Below are 21,296 nucleotides of genomic sequence, written 5' to 3' on the forward strand. Positions count from 1 at the left end.
GAGACCCTTAAACAAGAATGAAGTCTAATTTACATGTTGGGTACATTTATTGCAAGCGTAACTGCAGCGGAAATCTTTCAGCAGGCCTGAGCTGGTGGCGAATACACAAGTTTTAGTTATGCTGCTGTGGTGCACCTGCTCTTTGTGGCCATTGCAATCGAACAATAGCATTTTAAAAATGACAAATTCAACTGCCTAAAGTAACGTGGCCCCGGGTGTTCGCCCTGTTCCCGGCCATATGTGATGTCCTCAGCACGGTCCTCTTGTGTGCAGCTTTCTCGTCAGCCAGCACCGAAAGAGACGCCCCGTTTTTAAGCGAGTCTCTTGAAAACGTGCTGACACGCTTCTCCCAAAGACCTTGCAACATGCACGGCAGTGATTCTGGTGGAGGGGGCCAGCGGTGCCTTGTGGTGACCTGTGGAGCAATCATGGAGTCTGTGGCTTTGCAAGCCTCTGGCCCTTGCTGTTGGCTGGTGAAATGACCCTTCCCTTGCACAGCTGCAGCACTGTCCTTGGCACCCGCTAAGCAGCCTTGGGTGCTCGTTGCTACATGGGAACGCTCTGCAGAGTGCAATTTACCCATATGGATTCATCTGGACAAAGAAATTTAGAAAAATTTTGTTATTTTTTTCAGAATGTATCTGAATCTGGAACTTGTTTCTGTCTTAGCCTCTTAAGGAACAACTGTTCCGAGTAGGGAACTGTGCAGGCTGCTTTCCTGTGTCAAGCAGTTCAAGGTTATAAGTCAGTAAATATCAGCTACTGTAGAAATGGCAAAGCATGTAAGAAAAATGGGTGAAATGAGACCTGAACTCTTAACGGTGAACAGAGCAGGATGGTCTCGAGTGCTGAAAGAGAATTACGGCCATCACTACCATTGTCAGACCTTCCTGGCAGCTTGGCCTAGCAATGGTGAGAACTGCCAGCCGTAGAAGATGGCAAAAGAGAGTCCCTGTTAGTTAAATAATGAATCTGTGTTGTCTCAGCTTGAGCTGTCCCTTACTGCGGAACTGATTTTCATTTGAGAGCTGAGGCCCAGGTTGCAAAGCAAATGTCTATTCGTTTGCATTGCATTTCTGTATTCCGTAGAGCATGTCAGAAAATAAAGTGCAAGGTAGAGAACAAACAAGGCAAAGAGGGTCTGGGAGGGAGCTGCCTGCCCCAGGGCGCTTCCTAAAATAACAACGTTTTGCCTTGGATGGGTGCAGAGCACCTATTACAGAAGTCTTCCAAGGGTTACGTTTCCTCCTGACACAACAGGAGAACACGGGAGGCAGCAGTAACAACACAGCATTATTGCTGGTTTATGTCTCAGGGCAAAACCAGCCTTTTGACTGAGACTTTTTTTTTTTTTTCCCCTTTTTCTCCAGAGGTCCAGGAAGATGTGCATCCGAAAAGGACTAACGACCCGAATTAGATGAGGTACCACAGATTCTATTTAAGCTTCACTGAAAACACACCCTGGTCCTACAGGACAAGCATCTAGTGTTGTGGGTGGGATTGGTTCGTTAGCTGAAGGACCCAGATAATAGAGCATGTCTGGGCTTGGGAGGCATCAGGGAGTAAGAGATTTTTTTTTTCCATTTTTTTTTTTTTTCCCCTGTATGTTTTTTATTAATCTGCCTTAGTCTGGCTCTTGGGGTATCTCTGCTGAAACAAGAAACTTGTTCATTCCTTGGCCTCCCTGCTGGGACCACTTACACGAGTATTAGTTACTGTCAGTCATCATAGTGTATTATGAGCATCTGGCTGGTGGGAAGTGTTCTGTGGCCATAAAAAGTGCTGGCTAGAAGCAATACCTCTCTCCTGACTCCGCTAGATTAGAATCTGAAGGGTGAAAAGCTGCAATATATGTTTCCCATCCTCAAACCTATTAGTTGCTTAGACCTAACTCTGATTTTTGGTGAAAGGGCTTTACAAACAAAACACAGATACGAAACAGTTCTGTGATATGTATTTTTATTGTTGACTTGCACTGTATTCATGAGAGTAAAAACAAAAAAATACAAGGCTTCTACTCAAGCAGAAGCAGAATATACAAGTGTGCATGAAGCTACTACTATTGCTGTTGGGGGTTTTTGAGTTATTTTTTTTTCTTTTAGGTTCCTGTGAATCTCTCATTCTAAAATGAAACAAAAATAGCTAAAGATCACAAAAAAGACTGCATTTTCATGCTGTATTCCATTGTCGTTACATTTAACCCTTATCTTCCTTTCGTATTGTACATTATAAAAGCATAACTGCGATGTATATAGATTTGTATTCTAAGTGAAAAGTGCACACTGAATTCTCCCACCTTCACTGGGAAGATGGAGATCACTTTCTCTGTTTGCACCATGGGCCTGATCCAAAGCTCAAGGAAGGAAACTTTCAACAGGCGTTAGCGCGGGCCTGTGTGTCACAGATGCTAGAATGGCTTTCTGTGCATGGTGGGAAAATAGAATTTTCCATTCTATTATTTTCCTTTTTAAAAGGTCAGACAGTATGTACTGGGTTATTTTTTAAATTATTTATACAACTGTATCCTGACAAGCTACAACTTCCTCCAGTGTAAACATAGCTACTATTTGTTTCTCTGCTGTTTAGCAGTGTTTATAAGGTTGGGGAAAAACCATAAGATAGTGTGGTGTATGCTTTTCAAAAAATCCCCCCCATTTATTTTCTCTAAAAACTTGTGCTCAGATTCTGATCTCAGTTATACCACTAAATCAGTGCAGCTGCCCACCAGTGGGCCCGAGCCAGTCTCCATGCTGGGAGCAAGGCTGGGTCGATACAGGGCCTTGTATAGGGCTCTGCTAAGAAGGCTGCGTGTACCCTACATGTGTACGCACGTGTTTAAAAACACTGCTACCCAGCTCAGTATATTTTTTTGGACATTCTTCTTATGTGAATTGCCTAAGTTATGGCTACTTGTACCGTGAAACTTGTTTTATGTAACCCATGGCTTTGGTTTTGTTCAACATCGCACCTAACCCCTGGATCTAACCATTCTTGCGTCCTCAGAATCTCCCGAGTGAGATCCCAACAGGGTGCATTTAGGCCATTGTCATAGCAATATGTATTTTGAATAACCGTATGCGTTTTCCAGTGAGTTCCAGGCACTCGAGGGGAAAGGTACAATCACAAATCTTTACCACTCTCTGTATTTCATCCTGAAATTCTGGCATCAGACTCTTTTGTCATTTATTAAAGGCCATTTTTCTTTTCTAGGCTTCCATTTGCTAGAGATGATCAAACCACTGTAATGCATTGATTTGTAAAGTGCTTTGTAATATCTTGAGTGTGAATGCAGGAAAAATCAAATTCTGGTCTTGTCAGGTGCTTCAAAAAATTCATCCCTTGGCTGAGAAAATCACGATGCTGTCACCTGGTTTCGTGCTGACATTTTCCGTGGGTAGCACAAAGGCTCGAAAAGCGCTTGGGGATTGGGAAAAACAGTATAGGCAGTCTTCGATTTTATAGGGCCTCTCCTTCCCATCAGCTATCCCACTTTTCAAACTTTCCTAATAGCTATTTTGTTTTTGCCCCAAATGAAAGCCTTTTATAAGAAACTGGCTTGCCTGCAAAATCAGAAACTTCTGGATTTTTTCATGAAATCCAAACCTCAGTTTTGCTGCAGAGGATCCCCTGTGGGTTTGGAACTGTTGCTTACCCAGGACTAGAGCACAACATGGTATTTTCCAGATCAGTAAGAATAGGTGTGCTGAGTGCATCCTTGTGGAGCTACTGCTCATAGGGACAAAAAAAATGGCACGTAACTTTTGACATGCAGGTGATCCGATCTGTCTTGGCAGGCTAGCGGGGGATTTTCCATTAGCCAGTGTTACTATGTGCGGCCTGTCGCAATTTGCTCGGCTATGGAAAATTTACATTAACATTTTTCCACTAATGTCAACAGCTCGTAATGATAACCTGGATAAAAAGTCGTAACCTTTGAAGATGAGGTGAATACTCAGTTAACTGGAAATAAAGCTGCCTTCCAGGAGACAGGATTCCTGGAGAGGAAGTATGCAAGAAGCATCGCCTGCTGCGTAAGTTTTGCTCTCTTTTTCCTGATTTTGTTTCTAGAGGACGAATATATTAAACAATAGCCTTCTAAGTTGCTCTAGGCTTTGGTAGTTTTGGTAATATCATACACCCTGAAAGGCAGGAATAAAGCATTGTGACCTCTGGCTAATTATAGTAAAGACAAAAGTTGAGAGTAAGAGCCAAGGAAACTAGCCCACAATTAAGATTTAATTCTGTAATTCAACATTCCCTTCAGCCATCCACTAATTCCACTTTGTGATGAAATCTCTAACAGATGGCTTGCATCCTATAGGTGTGGATGAACTGTTAGTATCAGAATATTAGCAGACTTTTAAAACTCCTTCCTACCTTAGCTGGTGTGCTAATGAGGCAGCAGTCTTCCCTCAAACTGCAGGCAGGGTTTGCAACGGTTTGATATGTTTACGCTCCTGCAAAAGCGACTGTTGAAGGAAGGAGTGAAAATGGTTAAGTAAATGTTGCTAGGTGCAGCCTTGGAGGAAGACGACTTCCCTTCGTATCCCTTCTGCAAAGGACTAAATAGTGCTTTTCACTTCTTTTCCTCATGTAAAAAAGACGTTTGGACCTTGAATTCAAGCGCATAGGAGTAAGCTTCAAAAAGCTTTTAAAAAGTATGATAGCAATAGAGGGGAAGTGAAGTTTTGCAGAGAACGGCTGCTTTAGAATAAGGAGCAAGAATGTATGAAATAGCAGATCTGCTACTTTGGATTTCATGCAAGTCGCTATTTATAGGATGATCAGTGAAGCTAGCTTCAGACTTCATTTATAAATAGATGAGCATACATTTCCCATCTATGCCAGAATTTTCCAAACTGCAGTTTCATGCTTCCCTGGTTGTTCTGATGAACACTGCTGGTGGCTGGTGGACAAGCGGCTGGGCATTGGTAGGGGGTTGATAAAACTGTATTCACCTTCCTAGTCAGCAAATGCTGCATGTGCAGTATATGCAGTCCCATTTCGAGAGCGATGAAGGAATGTGGATTCTGTTTGCCTGCACGCAGGCGAAATGCTGATGACACTTTGGAAAATGAGACTTTGGGCTTCTAAGACACTCAAGAACTTTTGACTGCAGTTTGAAAGTCAAATTTAGTGAAAGGATGGCTTACTGCGTGGAATTTTGAAGAAATCCCACAGTCCATGCCTGAAGCACTGAAAATCTGCTGTGCTTGGCTGCTTTTGACTGTTGTTTGTTGTTTTTTTTTTTTTTTTTTTTCCAGATCCCTTCTTAGACAGAACCTAGAAGTTCTTTGCCATTGGAGCAGCCCCACGCCCACCAGACAGAGGCTGATAGAGTTACACTTAAACTCATCATTCTTGGTCTTCATTGCTGAGAGTTCCTAATTAAGAAGGCAAATGTTATAGGCCAGGACGTTTTTCGACTAAGCCATCTTTCCTGGAAGCAGGTGAGAGATCTCTGCTATATGAGGAAAGGGGAATTTTCTTAAAGCTTCCCACAGAATTAAAAGTTGACAACTTGTACTTGCAAACCTGCACCTGAGTAACAGCCCTGGTGTGGGGTGTGTGCAGGATCTGACATGGAAGTAATACGCGTAGGAGGTAGCAACTTGAAGCTGAAGCTTTGAACATTAGAGCAGCCTATTTCTTCTGGTAAATAATTCTCGTTAATATGCCGCTATGAGAATCATTTCATCCATCTACATGGTTCTAGCGTTAAAGCAGCGGGAGCAGATGACTGCACCGGGATGACGTTCCACTGACGTCAGACACATCCCTCTCCAGGCAAACGTGGTCCACCTGCATGGAACTGAGCAAGGCGTCACAGCCTCAGCAATTAAAACTGAACATTATCAGAGCAAGGTGATGACCACTGAAAGCATTTACAACGCTTTACCTTTTCTAACTTGAGTACGCTGATGGGTTTTTGGAGTATGTGCTGATGTCTTAACCTGACCTTTAACCGGCTACAGTTTCTATAGGAAAAGTAAGCATGTTGTCAGAAAAGGGAATAAAATCTGGGAGAGGAGCTAAAAATGTAACTTTTTTTCCCTGTTTTGTATTTCACTCGGCAAAGATGACTAACAGCTTCACTGAAGTTGCTTTTTTCTCTCTCCTGTATCTGCCCTAGAGATCTGTATTTTCTGCCACATTAGTAAAATCAGCTGCTTTGCTGTTGATTTCTTCAGCCATTTTTGTCTTTCCATGTCTGCATTTCTTCTTGTTACTTTTTTTTTTTAAATTAAATATCCAAATTCAGGTGTTAAAAATAGAGACATTGTTATCCCACCAAGCAGTTAATGGACTAGCTGTTCCAGCATGATCTATCCAAACACACATTACAACTGTTTTGTCAAATTACACAGACTGGCTAATGTCTATTTGTCTAATGCACCTAGAGGAAATAGAGGAGTAAAATTACAGTTAAACACCAGAAAAGAGGAAAGAGAATAGAGAATAACATTTGGCAACAAGGGGGAAAGCTTTTTTTTTAAAGAGAATCGTGCAGATTTTCCTAGGACAGATAAATGCTGAGGCTTTTGGTCAGCTTACCTCCCCATTTCTCTTTCGGTACACGTGAGGAAACCTTGCTGCGTGAACACCTTTAATGCATGGGACTGATCCTCAAACTGCTGCACCACAAAGGATGTTTGGAAGGGGCAAGAAACTCACACCTGCCCATGAGGTGTTCCTGACTAAATGGCAGGCTTTTTCAGGGAGCGTTTAGTCTCCAGTCAAGTGCACGTCGCCAACTTGCACGTGCAAGCCTGCAACAGAGAGAAGTTTGCTAGCTGAGCGCTGGCGGCAGGGTAGCCGTGGGAGTGCGCAGCTCAGTGTGACGCGAGTGTTACCCTGCTTTCCAGGGCGGTTTTGTGCAGCTGCCCTTGGGCCTCCGCTGCTGCAGCTGAGCTGTTTATTGGTGTGTGAGCTAGCCGGGGTAAACCTACTTTGTGTCTGCCTGCACAGCTTCAGGCGTACCTTTGACTGCAGTTGTAGACGTTCTCTGTGATAGGGTTTCTTCTGTGTGGAGCCTGCAGGACATGCAAGTAGGTCCCAAGACACTTATTTTATTTTTTAATGTACTGACTTGAACACAATGGAAATGTCTGCGTGGGATGTTGTGGTACGCTGGCCCTGTGCCTCTACCAGTTCTCGCTAATGCTTCCTGTCCCTCCACAGTGCTGCAGGCCCAGCAGCAGGACTCCTGCCAGGACTCCTCCCGGACACTGAAGATTGCCGTGATGTTGGCACGGAGAGCAGGAAGGCCATCTTTTCTTCACACCGTCAGCATTTCCACTGCTGACTCTGGTGGCGTGGGAAGGAGGCGGCAACTGGCTCAGGCCAAGGCAAAGGCTTTTGTAAGTGCCCTATGCTTTAGTCATTTTCCAGGGTTTGGTGTGGTGGGGACATGGCGAAGTAGGCCCTCAGCTCGTGGGAGCCGATGGGAGAGAAAATGGCTAAGAACAAACACTGGGAGGATGGGGTAGGCAGAAAGTTGCGGAGGTGTTTGGAGAGCATTTAGGTTAACAGAGGGGAAACAGGACTTTCTCAGCAAGCGAGTATCCCTAGACCGCTGATACGCCACCTGAGAGCAGAGCTGCTGAGGGTCTCCGTGTTCCTGCTGGCTGTTTCTTACCAGTAGAGCCCCTGCCTCTGTCACGCACGCCTTCCCTACCCGTGCTTAGGTTACTGCAAAGTGCTGTGCATGGAGATACCCTGGAAGCGTGTTTCTTTCCTCATGCGGAATTCTGGGCTTGTCAGCTTCGTGGGCTGCTTGTAGAGAGAAGGGGAGCCAGGGAGTGAGGATCTAACACGTTTCTGTTTGCAATGACTGCTGGGAAACAGAAATACGCCTGTAAATAGGTGACTGGGAATGCATTGCTCGAAGGTGCTATTGAAGGTAAGGGTGTAGCACAGAGCTGGGTGTTCCTAAGGTGATGAGAAGAAACAGAGTTATGTGAAGAAGAAACGTTTGTGATAGAGAAGCCATCGTGCTTCCAGACAAGCTGTGCACATAGTGAGGGAGCTAAGAATTTTTCCTTTAGGCAGATTGTTGCCCATCTTTGATTTTCCTCTCAAGATCTTGGCCAAGTCTGCTAACGAGACAAAGCGCTGGTCTGGATTTGTGCCTTTGAGCCTCGCTGTGTGTTTCAAACTGGGCGTTATGGGTGGAGGAAGGGAGTGTCTGGTGGGATGAACGTGTCTCCCATCTCAGTCACGCTGTGAACCTGTGTAACTGGAACTTTCTGATAACATAATGGTTTTTCAGTTTAATGGTATAGCTAGGAAGTTTCTTATTGCAGTATTAATCTCTTTATGTGAATTTCTTCTGTCTTTTTGGAAATTGCCACTATCCTTACATAGAATTTTTCTGGTTTTAATATTGCTTTAGCAATTGTCACTCTTAATATCTAACCCAGATAATGCTGCTTTCGTTTCTGTTTGGAAATACCTTCTTGCAGCTTCGGTTCACACAGATGACTGAAATGCCCTAGATCCTGAAAAGAGTAAAACTCTATACTAAATTCTTTCATTTTGTTTTGAACAATGCATTAGGTTGTTTAAACTATAATTTATTTTAAAATGATCTTTCAGAGATTTTGGAATGTGTTTACCTTTACATACCTACGTAGTGTTTTCCTCTTGGTGAAGGTATTAATACGCATATGGGTATATTTCTGTGGGATGAGGACCAGACAGTATTACTGAGAGCAGTGGCTTAGTGGATTTTAAAAAGAAAAAAGATTAAATATTTCTTCAATTGTACGAAATCCATGGCTGCATGGACAAAATGTATGAGAGGGAAAAAAACCTCGGGCTTCCAGGCCAAAGCTAAGTGCAGCGTCATGGGCAGGAGGGGAGTGACTTCGCCCGGCGCTGCTTTGCTGACCCTTTCCACTTCATTTACCCACAGTTTCTAATATGGCCATTCACTCCACTCCTTTCAGTTTGATTAAAGGAGTGGGAATGTGGCCCTCGGTGTGAACAACCTGCTTGTCTAACTGGGTTTTCTTGCTGGTCTTAGGAAGTGCTGGTATTTTAACTTGTAAGTGTTCCCACCGTAACTGTCACAAAGTTGTAGGTTTTGGCTTTCTAACCCTGGGATTTGAAGGTTCATGCTGAAAATACTAACAAATATTTGCAGTAATTTTTTAAAATGAAAACAGCATCCTGGAGATGCTGTTTTTAACTGTCAGTGGCAAAACATTTGTACCTGCCGCATTCTTCACAAAATGTGGGCCCTTTAAAAAGAAGAGAACGACTGTCAGTAACTGGGATAACTGGTTGGAGCCCACAGTGCCCCTGCTATTCTGGTTCTTGCTTCTTCAGGCATTCATTCCTACCCAGTTATTTCCATGATAATCAATGGCCCACCCATCTTTGAGCTATGTGGGTTAAGACAGAGTCTTAAAATATGCTGGATGCGCTTGCTCCCTCCCATATATTATAATCTTTTTTTCCTGCTACTTCTTTGGGAGATATTAATAGTTGAGTGAAGGATGATCTTTTTTCCTGACGTTTCTTAACATCCTAGAATTTGAATATTTTGATTTTAATTTATATATATGTATAGATATATACACACATACACACATCATTAAGTTCTCTGAATTCCTATGACTGGTGGCTAAAGTAAAAGCAACATTTATGCTGGATCAAAAAATCTGAGTTTTATCCTTCAGAGCCTAAAATGTGAGAGAGTAACATATACTTAGGCACTTGCTAGTTTTTATTGTTCACAGCCAAATTATTCAGCTTTTTCTAAGAGCAAAACTCCAGCGGGGCTACCAGAAATTTTGTAAACTGTTTTAACATATAGTGCACATAATAAAGAAACTGTGTAGAACTTTTCATGTTATTTGGGCCAGATTTAGTGAACCTGTCGATCAGGAGCAGTCTCTTAATCCTGCAGATATTCCAGCTAATTTCAGTGCCGCTGTCTGGGGGAATTCGGGAAGGCTGGAAAAATGGTTTTCATTTATTTTCCGTTCCTCTGTATACAACTTTTTAAAGTGATTGATGCAATTAACTTGCCCTTTGTTATAGTAATGGTTAAGAAGGTGTTTGCTTGGAATTATTCTTGTTGTTAAATTAAAAAAAGGCTCTTTTTACCTCTTTACTGCCACCATTTACATTACTTAGAAGCAAGTACCTTCTAGTATCTATCTGGAAACCCTAATCGTGGGCTCTTACTGTACCAGATGCTGTACAAATAGGGAACGCAAAGACGGCCTGGTTTGGAGAGTTTAGCGTCTAAGAGTGCAGTTAGGCAAGAGGATCGAGCTGATCTGCCAGTTCACTGCTGAAAGCCCGTTCCGCTCGCTGGCCCAGCAGAGGACTGTTCTCTTGGTGCTGAGTTAGGTTTTGCCAAGGCGGGGAGGGATCAGTGGACCACCAGGACCAGTGCAAGAGAGGAGCAAGAAGAGGGGGAGGAGGACAGGGCCGCCCCTTAGCTGTTTTATTTTTACTGTAGCCCAAGAACTGGATATGAACCACCGCAGAGAGCAGACGTGAAAGTACAAGTTTACCTCTTGTCAAGACTCTCGTAGGTTTTATGGTGAGAGATCAGTTTAAAGAGGCTTTCTGAATGCCTGAGGAACCTCTCCCAGGTTTGAGGGACTGAGGAATGAGAGAAAGCATGAGGTTACTTGTCTCGTGTCCTGGGCAAGTCAAAGGTAGGTGCTGATGCCAAATAGGGGCAGGTACAGGGAGGGCTGAAGTTGCTGATTACCAGTTTATGCCTGATCTGAGAAGTGAGACCACTGGAAAGATACAGAGAAAAGGATGGCTTGTTCCAAACGACAGACGAGGAAAAGAAACGTGCAGCAGCATTTGGAGAGAGCTCAGATAGGCAAGGGTGCATCTGTGAAGGATACAGAAGGGGATGTGGCCGAAACTGGAACGTGAGGTGATGAGAATCTGCGTGAGAGCGTTGGCCACCCGGCTGGATAGGGCAGGGCCGCGTTCTGGGCCTTGCCTGGGTAAAAAGAAAGGAGCCAAGCCCAGCTAAGGACGGTGTCCAGACCCGCGACCCGAGTGACGAGTAGGGTGGTGATATCGGCTGCTGCGGTCAGGACAGGAGGTAGCAGATAAGTTACTGGCCCATTTGGTTGCCCTTTCGGAGCACGTTGAACCAGTGGCTTGCCACCCTGCAGGTGCCAAAAGGGCAGAATGAGATTTTAATGTGAGTAAGATAAGAAGCCTGGAAATAGAGAGGCAGGTCACAGAGAGACTGTTACTGAATGCGTACGTCACAGGTTTGTATTTTATGGGGTGAGTTCACCCACTGATAAGTGCAGAGGGAACGAGAGACGAAGTGTCGCATGAGGGCTACCACTGGGAACCGGGAGCATGAGAAGGATGCGCTGAAGGAGCGGTAAGGAGGCGACTCTGGGGGAGGCAGTCTTGGCAACCAAAGGAGAACAAAATACCAAAACGAGCCAGGCTGATAATTTTGACAGGATGGAAATGAAGCAATATTCCAGAGATTGCGCCAGGAAGTGGATATTAGAAACTCTGGCAAAGCAGCTGAGTGCGAAGGGGCAGGAGCCAGATAAGAGGAAGTTTAAGATCGGCGCAGAGGAGAGGAACTCCAGGCAGCGGTTAAATGCTGCGCTGAGGAGCGAGCGTGGGGATGAAAAGCGGGAGAGAAGGATAACGAACGAGGCAAATGAAACCAATGGTGGTTTGTTGTTGTTTAAAAAAAGATGGACAATACCAGTCCATAGCTATACTGCGAGCGAGAGGTTGGGGATAGCAGACGGGAGGGAACGGGAGCGGGCATGGAGGGGATGGGAGCAGAGGGGCCAGGATTAGCAAAGGCAACCTGAAGCAGCAATGACATTTCTGGGGCGCGGGGGAAGGAGAGGCACGCGGGCTGCGTGTTAGCAGCTCTCTCTGGAAAGACACATGCAAAATCCTGCCCAGGGAAGGAGGCAGAGGGGAAGTGCGGCAGAAGGGCAGCCGGGGTTGAGTTTCGGGGGATTGGGTTACGCCGGCAAAGGGGGGCTGTTTACGTAGGAAGGTGGCAGGACTGAAGCGGGAGAGGATGACTCTGCAGTGGAGGAAGTCAAACCCGGGATGGGATTTCCACTAGGAATGACAGAGCAGCGGGAGAGTAGCACCAGAGGAAATGGATGCTGGGGGTGAGCCAACATTGTCTTTGCGGTAGGAGAGGGTGTCGGAGGAGGAGGAGCGTGAAGCCGAGAGACCCAATAACCAAATAAATTGTAAGGAAAGGGAAGGGGAGCCGGGAGCCGGCGGCAGCAGCGGGTAGCGCTGGAGGGAGGCTGCGAGCGAGGGCCTGCGGGGAGGCCGCCGCACGGAGGGGGAAGACCTGGGGTGAGCGCGGGCCCCAGCCGCAGCCGCAGCAGGTGAGGCGGCGGCCGGGCGCGGCCCCCCGGGCCCCGCCGCGCTCCCCGGGGCGGCGCGGACACCTGCCGCCGCGGGCCCGGCTCCCCGCGCCGCAGGGCGGCGGCGGCCGCTCGGCGCCTCCGCAGGGAAGGGGCGCGGGGGCGGGGGGCCGCGCTTGGCCCCCGCCCCGCCGCGCTGTCCCCGCCCCTCGCCCCTCGCAGCCGCCGCGGCCGGGCGGGCGGAGCGCAGCGCAGCGCAGCGCCGCGGGGGCTGCGGGCGCCGCCGGTCACTCGCCGCCGCTGCCGCAGCCGCCGCCGAGCAGGGAGAGCCGCCGCCCGGGCAGCAGCGGAGAGGTAGGGGCGGCCGGGCCGAGGGCGGCCCCCCTTCCCGGGGTGCCTGTGTGTGTGTGTGTACGGCGGGCCCGCCGAGGCGGGGACCGCGGGCGGGCAGGCGGGCGGGCGGCTCCCGCAGCCCCGCCGCAGCCGCTCCCTCCCCCTCGGCCGGGCCGGGGCGGGCGAGCCGCGGCCCCGGAGCAGCGCGGGCCGGGGCCGGGTGCGGCCTCCGCGCCTCGTCCCCAGCCCGCCGCCCTGCGGCGGCCCCGGCCCGGCCCGGCCCGGCCTGGCCTCTCCCCGGGGGCCGCGGCCGCCGCCCCTCCCCGCCGGTGCCGCCTCTGCCGCGCAGCCGCACGCCCCGCCGCGGTGCGGAGAGCCGCGGGCGCGCCGCGCCTCGCACCGCTAGCGCTCCTATTTCGGTTTTTATTGTAAACGTACGTAATTTTTCATTTTAATTCCTTTTTTTTTTTTTTTTTTTTCTTTCTGTGGCGGCGGAGCGGAGGCGGGGGCCGCTGCGGGAGGGGGGGGGCGCGGGCGGGGCGGGCGCGTCCGCGGGGCTGCGGCGGGAGGCGGCGCGGAGGGGCGGCCGCTGCGCTGCGCTGCGCTCCCCTCGGGCGGCCGGGGCGGCGGGTCCTCGCCCGCCGCGGTGCTTTGTGCGGCGGGAGCGCGGGGCTCGGGGACGCTGCCGCTGCGGAGCGGCGATGAGAGGCGTTGCTTTGATGGCTTTCCTCCGCGGGTCGCCTGCGTTCTCGTATTCCTTAAGCGAATGCGCGGCTCAAAGGCGTAATGCGTGGACTTGGTTTCCTTATCCCTTCTAGATAGCTCTTGCAGTGAGATGGATATAGGCCCGATTTCACAAAAAAAAAATATGGCAGATTCCTGCTAGATACTGTACGACTGCAGCAGCTCTGAAAAATCCTCGCTCGTGGCACTGGGGTCTGACGTTTTATGTAGATAGCCGCCTTCTAAGGCTGATTCCTTTGCTCTCGGAGTGATAATACAAAACTAGAGGGAGCAATTGGATTTGTAATTTTGATATCTTATTTGTGAGTAAAATTATATTCTTATTTAAAGAAGGTGAGTAGTGATCTGTATTTCTAGATTGTACTTAGTCAGCATCGTCCATAGGTATAAATGCTAACCATTCAAGATCAGAAGCAGGATTACTATAAGAGGGAATAAACATAAACTGTCAAGATCCAGAGCATTCGGTGCAGCCTTTGACCTTTATTGACAGGATAGAAATATTATGAAACCTGCTTATGGAACTGTCTAGCCAGTTCAGAAAAACTACTGTTATTCACGCAGCCTTGTGAATGTATTGTGCTGAAAGACATCTTGGGGAGCAATGCTCCCCGGTCTGAGGGGTACAGAGGCGGGTCGTGCAGAGTAATTTATTCAAAGAGAGATCAGCCGTGTGAAAATGTCAAGGGAGACTGTGACTCCTCGGGCCATTGCAGGAAATCTCTGCTACAAGAAGGACTTGCATGTACTTAGAAGCCTCTGGAGGGAGAGATAGGAGACGAAAACGGTATGGGATAAAGAGCCAGGAAGGGTGGGTGATGGCAGCTGGATGCGATTTCTGAAGAATTGTTATTATCCCTTGGCGTTCTTTTTTCTTGCTGAAGCTGTTTCTCAGTAAAATGGCAATGGCTGTTGTGGTGCCTACATGACTTAGCAGTGGTTGTAGGGCTATGGGGATGGGCTAGCGGGCTCGCTGATGTGTCACAACCAGCACTAGAGAGACAATAAATAAAATAGGTAGGGAATATTTTGTTACTTCATGCAGCAGTGTAGATTTGGTACTAAAAAAGAGGTCAGGTTATGGAACTGTAGCCCGTTTTGCGTTTTCCTGTAATGCAGGTTAAGTGCAGTAAATGATATTCACTAAAGCAGGATGCAGCATTCTTGGATGAAATCGGAGCTTGCAGCAGTTATGTGGCAAAAAGCATCACAGATGCTGTTTCATCTCTACGGTGGCATGAATCCTGCAGCTTTTGGAATTGCTGTGTGTCAGGGAACTCTGCCTGCACGCAGAGACGGAGCAGAGAAGGGGCAAGGTGTTCATGCTACATGTATGGAGACCAGAACGCTGCTGCATGTCTCCCAGGCAGCTCCTTTTAAGTAGGCGTACCAAACCATTTTACGAAAGATGTTGTGTTTTTCCTTTAACGTATATAAAATTTAATCAGTTAAAACCCCTTTATTGGGTAGGCCCGTAATGCTCATTTATATTGCGTCACCTGACTAAGGATTTATTTTTCATGTGAGTCAGTTACATGATTTAATATTTGTAGTTGGGTTCCTAGTAAAATAACCCTTGTATGTCATTAGCGAGGAGTACATGGGCATGTTTTGTGGAACACGGATGAGAAGGTCTATTTATGCAAATGTCTAAGGCTCAGACTGCAAAAGTTATTTAAACAGTTAATCTCTATAGGCACCTAAATTCCTTAGTCATCTGATCTGGGCACAAGTTAAAAACCAGTACAATAGTTTATCATTGCCCATTACCCGTGAGTCAGCTCCTAAATCCAGTCCAGGCTGGTATCTCTGACCGCAGGCCTCCTGCTCGCCATTTCATGGTTCTAGGAAAACCTTTGCAAACTGTGGTGCTCGGGCCACGAGAACTGGGTGGCCTTACGTCGGAGCGAGGAGCCACCGGCAGACCCTTGGGTCCTTTCGACTCTCGGTTGAACGAGGGGGTGGTGAAGGCTATTTTCTGTGGTGCGTGATGCACGCCATGCCGTGGAGGCTTGTGATGAGATCAGGCCCGTGCTCCGTGACATAAACTGTGTAGGGCCATATAGGGCTTTTCTGACATTCGAGCTTGCTCCTGTTCCCAACTGATGTCGCTGGGGAGTTTGCCAGTGCGTTGGACCCTTACCTCTGCCTAAGCTCCTGGCAACTTTCCCAAGTTAAGCCAGCGGGAATCTGGCCTGGCGACATTAAATGTGAAAATCTAGTTGTCTTCTCTCGCTTTCTGGTGTTTTTTACACATTAGAAATCATCTTGTGTTTCATTGTTATCGCCAAATAACACTCGCCTGGTGAAGCAAGTGTTGGAGCTGCAATGTGCGTACCGTCAAATGGCACCGAGGTATAATCAGTGTTCTGCAAAGAGACTGCATTGAAGACTGCTCTCCCCAGGGTTATTTTTTTTTTTCCACATATGGTTTTTATTTGTCAGATTTTTATTACTACTCTTAAAATGATCTGTTGTGAATTTGTGTTTTTTTTAATGAACATGAGTACAATGTTGCAGCAGTTACAGCTGGACCTTTCCAGGGTTTGCTTTCCTTTAATGAAAAAAGGGTTACAGAGATATTACATGTAACAGAGATATTACATGTTTTTCTCATGCCTAGAAGATCTCAACTTATTTAACAGCTTTAACAGTGATCAATTCTAGATATTTAAATATATAGAATATATATATTCTATATTATATATTCTATATATTCTATATATATTCTATATATATAAATATAATATATTCTCTATATATAATATATATAGAATAAATAAATATAAGAATATATTCTATATTCTATATAGAATATATATAAAAATATATATAAATATATATTCTATATATTTAAATAGGCAGCTTTTTTCTATTGTGTCCAGCTTTATTTCTTTCATGTATTAATCCCAGACACGTTTTTCACTGTCCATTCCTCATTGAAAAGATGAGTTTTGCATGGAAAAAACTTTTGTATGTATTGTTAGTTGATGGTTGAGTTCATGGCAGATACTATAGTTGTTTGAGAAGGATGGCTGGGGAGGGTGGGGTTGCGTCGGAAAGTGTTATTTCTACTTGCAGTAAAATATATGTGATTGAGAAAAGATATACACCAATCTATAATCTTTGTGCTTAGGGACTGTATACGTCTTCCTATGGCCAAGGACAGATTCAGGTTGAGGAGCGTCTTGACCTATTGCTTTTCAGCACCATTAACATTTTTCTCAGCCTCTTCTCCAGAAGGTTTTTTTTTGTTGTTGAATGGTGAAGATTTCAGGATGTTCTTACTTTTTCATGTCTCTTCACTTTCCTTATGCTATTCTCTTTGTATATTGCACACTTGCTTTTTTTTTTTCCCAAGCTACATGTTTTTTAGCACACCAGGAATATCTTTGGTGTGCCACCACTACCACCAGAGAAACATGTTATACTGTTGTGCAGTCATCTTTATTTCACAATGTTTTGAACGTGCTAAATACTAGAACTTTAAAAAGAAATGGTATGTTGGTTTGATTCACCCAGCAACCCCTTGCATCAAGAGGGCAGCAAGACCTGAGCAAAAAGAGCCACTCAGCGTGGAAGTCTTGTGCCAGCAGATGCTACCACACACCTGTTGGATGCTACGAATAGACTAGCTGGTCATACCAGTCATGCCGTTGGAACAGGAGAGGTGTGTCACTAATACCCTGTTCAGAGATCTAAAAATACACTGCTGTGAAACTGTTCACAGGTAAATGTTCCAAATTAAGTAGCTTTTTTGTTTGCTGGGGTTCCAAACATACACTGTTCTCTTTTTGGAAGAAGCGGCCAGATCCTGAAGTTATACCTGCTGAGCGATTCGCCTGTGATCTGTGAAACGCATTCAGGAATGATGTTCTTGGATGTAGCCTCCTGGTTTTGTTCTCGTATCCACAGCTGTACACCAGAGGAAACCATTTCTCCTTCTCTGTTAAAGTTGTACTGCTTGGAGTTAGGATAGTTGTGAGAATACGAAATGAGAATGCTTCTGCGAGTAATTGGAGAAACAGTGGACTTGCCATTGAAAAAGACTTGCAAAGAAGAAGTAGCAATGGTTTTGTTTGTTTATTTTTTTTAAGAAAGGAATAGGGATGGACTGACAGCTCAGTGTTATTGGAGTGACCACCGGGTTTGTTGTTGTTAATCATGACTCAACGCGGTTGCGAGAGCGTGGAATGATCCCTGACATGGGCATCAGTTGGGGTGGGCAGTTGCTAGTCCTCTGTGTAAATGGGTCTGTAGGAGGGTATATGCAGTATGTTGGTTCTGTGAAGATACGTAGTTGTAAACGTAGTTAAAAAGATCTAGTTTAGCTGGTGGAAGATGTAATCAGAGAGGAAGATATGCAGCCCTCAAGCAAACAAAATGAGCTTTTATGTACTGCTTCATTGCCCACGTGATTGAATGGCACGTCGGTTAATGTATCTGAAGTAGCCAACTTAATGAATAAAGCGTTTATGCTTCATGTGTTCAGTACCACTACAGAAAGTGGTTCAATGGTGGTTGTGAGTCCTTCCTGGCCATAGGGACTTACAGACATTTAGTTTGGTCTTTTTTTTTTTTAAGTATGCCTTGAGTTTTCTTAAAGCACAGCATCACATTAAGATAATGACTGTGTTAAAATCTCATGATTCAGGGCTTCGGTTGGGTGCCTGTCATGGTCAGGAAGGATCGCCCCGCTCCTCCCCCTAAATTTTATGGAGTTTTATTTTCTATTTTTCCACTTTGTCAGAGGCGTCGGTGGCTGGGGCGAGGCAGGGAGCTGGGTGGGAGGTGCTCCGAGGTGACGTAGAGGCTCTTCTCGGAAGCCGGGCCCTGACGTTTTAAGGTTATACTGATTGCTGAACTTGATACCGGGCAGGAATTTCTCCCAAGCCAGACCAACAGACGTCTTTGGGAGGTCTTTCATCTTCGCTGTGGGGTTCAGTCCCCAGTAGTGTTACGGTCCCAAGTACGTGGTCAAGGTCTTCTACAAGGCGTTGTGGGGACTTCTTACCGTCAAGCAGTAGTTTGGATCTGCATTTTTTGTTATTGTAAGTTACTGCCATTTGATCCTGGATTAATCCTATCATTCTGTTGATTGATTTATTATAGAATGGCCTGGAGTATCTGCTTTTGATTCTTTCTCTTACATGATAGAAGGGAGCCTTGTGTTTGTAAGGGCAAGAAAGCTGGCAATATGTATTGTTTCTTAGGGCACGGTGAGTGCTGGCTGCCTCGGCAGGTCGAGAGCCTGGCTTACAACGGGGTTGATTTGTGGTTGCTGCAGTCGGTAACGCAGAGTAGAAAATACAGTTTTGTGCAGTATGACCAAATGCTTATTTTTTTCCACTCATGAAATCAATTTTGCTTAGTGCCAAGACACCACAAATACTCCAGCTAATCATAGCAAGTAGATCCTCTGTTTTTTTGGCTTAGAAGGGAAAAAGGTGCTGCCTGCTGTATGTAAATTAACTTAATGTAGATAAATTTATTTTAACGCCCACAGGTTTTAGTTTGGGCATCTGAGTTTGAAAGTGTTGGCTTTTGTCTGTAGCTAAACTAATGATGAGATTTTCTTCCCAAGGGCTTTCACTGACTTTTCTCTTAGTAAACAAATATTTAATTAAAGTGTTTAAGGGTGACCTATAGCCAGTCTCTGCAGATGGTGAGCTTTGTACCGGTGCTTGTGGCTCCAGTATGCTAGTGGCATATACATTTATAGCAACACTGGAATGCAGCATGAAGCTAATCATTCTAGTCTGTGCTTGGAGAAAGCAGTTTTTGCCTCTCGCTGGCAAATTACTGACCTCTGTGCTTTTGGAAGGGTACTTTGGGCCTAAATCTGACTTATGGAAGTCAGTAGGCGTTTTGATGTAGGAGGGTCATCCAGTAGAGCACTCTTTGTTAGACTCCGTATCATGCGGGTGTCTAGTGGGGACGTCAGGAAAGCTAGTGATTTTATTTCCCGCTCTGCTAGTTATACGAAATACGAAAGCAAGGGAGTTGAGCAGCGTACGCTGGGTTTGGGTACCTGAACTTTCAAAAAGTATGGGATCCGCGTCTCTTTAGCCTGACTCAGCGATGATGAGTTGGGAAAAAAATGGGCTTTGAACTACCATGCTGCTGCTCGCCTTAAGTTAACAGGTATTCCTTGTCATGTAGGGTCCATCTGTGGTAAAGACAGCCTAGTTAGTTTAATATTTGCTTTACTTAAAATGTTGTGGCCTTTTTCTGCGCATAGTATTATGAATAATTCTTTACAGTTTCATGATAGTCAAAGGTGAATGGATTAATTGCTAACTTTTTCTTTTTAACCTTTTTCTTTAGAGTAACGTATCCTTACTGTAATTTTAAATGCTTTTAGGAGGCCTAAACCTGAAAAAAATCTGGTTGGCTTTGATAGAGCTGCACTGGTTTGCACCAGTTCAAAATCTGTCTTGCAGTCTTTAAGTTTTGATAAAACAAACACTGGAGCCTGCTGTATTTTATTCTGTTTGTGTTTTTGGCACCAGAGCAGCTTTTCCTGATTGTTTTTCTCATTTGAAGGCTGATTGTACTGAGTGACCTCTTGCTACTAAAGGGTGGGTCGGTTTATGTGGGAAAGTCTTAGTCAATGTGTCTGGGAGATAAGTGGGACTGCATCCCAACGAGCGCTGTGCATTAAATACCGGAATGTGCTGGGGATCTGCCAGGAGATTGGAAGCAGGACTATGCGACAAGCGCGAATGCAGTCACACTCTCCCTAAAATAGTACTCTGGATAACAGGAGATCTGGAAAGTTATCACTTACCTCATTTTAGCACAGATTCTTTCCTAAAAATGGATTATTGACTGAGGGTTCAGGGGGGATGTTTTTTTTGTAATATATTCTGTTTGCATCTTAAGAACGTTCAGGTCCCGCTCAAGTCGTTAGCTGAAGGGAGGACAGGACTGCAGGTAAGAATAAAAAAGCTGTATTAAAATCATACAAGTGAAGCACAAACCCAGCAGTCCCAGCTTGGGGAAAGCTCTTGATATGATCGTCATTGTTACCTGAATGAGAAAGGAGATGGATTTTTATCTTAGTGTAGGTTAGTAGTAGTGTCTTCAAAGTCGTCTTGAACTGTCTGGAAGTATCAAGGCAGAGATAAATCAGTTCAGCGGCCTCAGACATGCCTGGACTGGTTGTCGGTGACGGGGTTTTGGCACAAGACACTGGATGCAAGCAATCAGTATTTGGATAATAAAATGAACAGTGGTTTACCACTGCAGACTGTATATGGTTTTGTTTAAGGGTAAAAATAAGCAAATTTGATTTTCAGCCCTGTGTCCAATTTGTCAACAGAAGAATCTGATTGTGCAGCTTTAGTTGTTGGCATAAGCCATTTAAACTTAAAACCTGCGATGCTTAAATTAGTTTCTTACGGAAAGAGGATGAGTTAGCTTCTAAATGGGATAGTGTGAGGAAAGTGCGGGGGCTGGGGTGGCTGAGCGTTTGGAGCAAGGTTGTAATACACTGAGTCGGCAGGTGGTTGTGTTTAGCCCTGGTGCGACTCTGCTGTAGGAAAGTATGGATTGAAATAACTGTTCCCTGGATGGGTGTTTGCATTGCTGCAGGGACCTGGGCAAGGAACTCGGTAAAAGGGAAAATAAAAGTGGAAATGTTACGGAATAATGAGATTCAGAACAAGAAGTCTGGACTACTGTAAGTCGTGACCTTTTAGTGCACACAGGCTTCAGGACAAGTAATGAGCTGCACTTTTTAAAAGGGAAATGGATTACTTCATTTGTGGAAAAATACCCGTCAGCTGCTGGTCTGCACTACAAGCCTGGGATCAGTTTAGCTCTTGAGGGCCACAAGATGTAACTCTCCCATCGTGCCTG

General features: G+C 45.7%; 1 protein-coding gene across 3 annotated transcripts in view; it reads left to right on the top strand.

The window, feature by feature from the left end:
- Nucleotides 1–12,272: 12,272 nt before the first annotated feature.
- Nucleotides 12,273–21,296, top strand: part of SPTBN1 (spectrin beta, non-erythrocytic 1) — a 135,228-nt gene continuing 126,204 nt past the window's right edge. The window contains exon 1 of one of the 3 annotated variants that reach the window (XM_082305707.1): nucleotides 12,273–12,377. The gene's annotated coding sequence lies outside the window, so the exon portion shown is untranslated. Of the gene's footprint in view, nucleotides 12,378–12,636; nucleotides 12,711–13,106; nucleotides 13,124–21,296 lie in introns of those variants that run through there. The other 2 variants (XM_082305708.1, XM_082305709.1) reach the window with 2 other exon arrangements.

This window comes from Platalea leucorodia (assembly GCF_965183815.1).
Source record: "Platalea leucorodia genome assembly, chromosome: 3".
NCBI classification, from domain to species: domain Eukaryota; kingdom Metazoa; phylum Chordata; class Aves; order Pelecaniformes; family Threskiornithidae; genus Platalea; species Platalea leucorodia.